Source organism: Gossypium arboreum, chromosome 11 (assembly GCF_025698485.1).
Source record: "Gossypium arboreum isolate Shixiya-1 chromosome 11, ASM2569848v2, whole genome shotgun sequence".
Classification (NCBI taxonomy): domain Eukaryota; kingdom Viridiplantae; phylum Streptophyta; class Magnoliopsida; order Malvales; family Malvaceae; genus Gossypium; species Gossypium arboreum.
The window spans coordinates 127,878,831-127,881,034 of NC_069080.1; the positions used below are offsets into that span (position 1 = coordinate 127,878,831).

The 2,204-nt window shown below is 32.8% G+C and overlaps 1 pseudogene; it reads left to right on the forward strand.

The window, feature by feature from the left end:
- Nucleotides 1-783: 783 nt before the first annotated feature.
- Nucleotides 784-1,363, forward strand: LOC128279233 (indole-3-acetic acid-amido synthetase GH3.17-like; annotated as a pseudogene).
- Nucleotides 1,364-2,204: the final 841 nt, after the last annotated feature.

Below are 2,204 nucleotides of genomic sequence, written 5' to 3' on the forward strand. Positions count from 1 at the left end.
CGTTTTCTCCATAATCTTTCAATATACCTAAGGAAATCTTTTCGATGTGGAAGATCGGTTAAAGCGCAACCACAGAGCATACTACGATTAACCTTCTCTCTTGATACCACTTGTTGTTCTAATAGGGTTGGAGCGTGTAAATTATTGTACTAAAAAATCACACAAAGTTCAATTCCCAAGGAAGAGAGGTAGATCACAAGGATCTCTTAAATACCAAGTCTTTCCTTAGTCAGAATATTCCTTCTAACGTAATTTAATAGCACAATTAAATACTACTATTATACCCTCAAATATTGAAAGAAAAATAGGACAAAAGAACACAAGAGTTTTAACGAGGTTCGTAAATTATACCTACGTCCTCGGGCACTAACACCGATGATAACTTTACTATCTTCAAAATATTACAAACAAATAGAATTCCTTAAGAATTCTCAAATGGGAGAAGAGAAAACTAAGAGAGAAAGATTGGTTGGGATGATGAAATGAGAATGAGAAGGCCTATTTATAGTTGAGGTTCAAGGACCAAACTATAAATAGCCCATTATCTCAAGGACCAAAAAAAATTATCCCATGCCACTTTTCCAAAGTTGGTGGTTGTCATTTTTTATTGTCTCCCATTAATGTTAATGGCAACCATTATTAATTGTCTTCCATTAATGTTAACAGTTGGGTCAATATTACGAGGTTGTAGTCACAACTTCGGCAGGTAAGGTTTCTTTAACTCGGCATCAAAACTATACAAGGTTAGAAATCTCATATTGACTACCTCTTCTATGCACCTAGATGTGTTGTAAATCATCTTTTTCAAGTCTATATCGGTACAGAGTCGGAGATGTTCTGAAGGTGACCGGATTCTATAATAAATCTCCACAGTTTAAATTTGTAGAACGACAGAATGTGGTTTTGAGTATAGGTGCAGAAAAAACAACTGAAGAAGACCTTTCGAAAGCAATCACGAATGCAAAACTCATCCTCGAACCATTTGGCATCATGTTGACTGCATACGGTAGCTATTCCAACACCTCGTCGACACCGGTCGATATGTATTATTTTAGGAGTTGAAGATGAAAGGCGGCAATGATTTACCAAAACTTGATGCGTGGTAATGGAACAATCTTTGCAGTATAGTGGAAGAATCCTTTGATTTTACGTATAAATCATTTAGGAAAGATGGTGCAATTTCACTTTAGAGCTAAGGGTGGTTAAACATGGAAGCTTTGATGAACTCATGGATTTCTATACATCAAAGGGAGCTTCCATTTCCCAATACAAGCCACCTTGTTGCCTTAAATCTGAGGAAGCCATAAAGATATTGAATTCAGGGATGGTGGGGAAGTTTTTCAGCCCCAAAACTGTGTGTTAAGCTGCATTGTTTGAGGATCAATGAAGCATTGTGGACGTAATCCTGCAAGCTGCATGGACTTGAAAAGGTTTTCATGAAAAAATAATCCACCAAACCTACAGTTTCTGAATTTATGGCATTATATATTATATATTATTTACTCTCTCTTCGTATTATTACATTTGAGTTTTTCTTTTCCTACTTTGGTATCCGATTGCTACATTAGATTCAAACTATTTCGACACTGAATAAGATCAAAACTTAAACGAATAAAAAGGTCTTTTAGTGCCTATTTAATAATGCAAGCGTACTGATTCTCATTATTTAATAACAAATAATTAAATCTATTATGAATAATGAAAACAACTAACTAAAGAGAAATTATCAATACAATAAAAAGATTAGACCTATTCATGGGCCAGGTTACTCACTTAAGTTTGAAGGCCCGTCCGAAATTTGAGACGATTTGGAGAAAAATAAAAGGCTCGAAAAATAGGCTTGGACAAAAAATTAGACCTGTTTAAAAATGGGCCGAGCTCGGGCTTGAACATTCAAGGACTGAGCCCAGATCGAGCCCGACCTGTTTTAAGTTTATAATAATTTATATTATGTTATTTATTTATATATATGTAATTTAGAGCACATTAAAAAATAAACTTATACTAAATATATAATATTATTTTAATCAAATATTAAAATAATGTTAAGATGACTATATAAAATTTTCAATAAATAAAATTTATAGAATTATTAAATATTAAAATAATATAATATAAAATTTAAAAAATTAAAAAATAATATAGACGGGCCTAAAATGAGTTTGGATTAATCTTTACAAATATGAACAAGTAACTTATTGTGA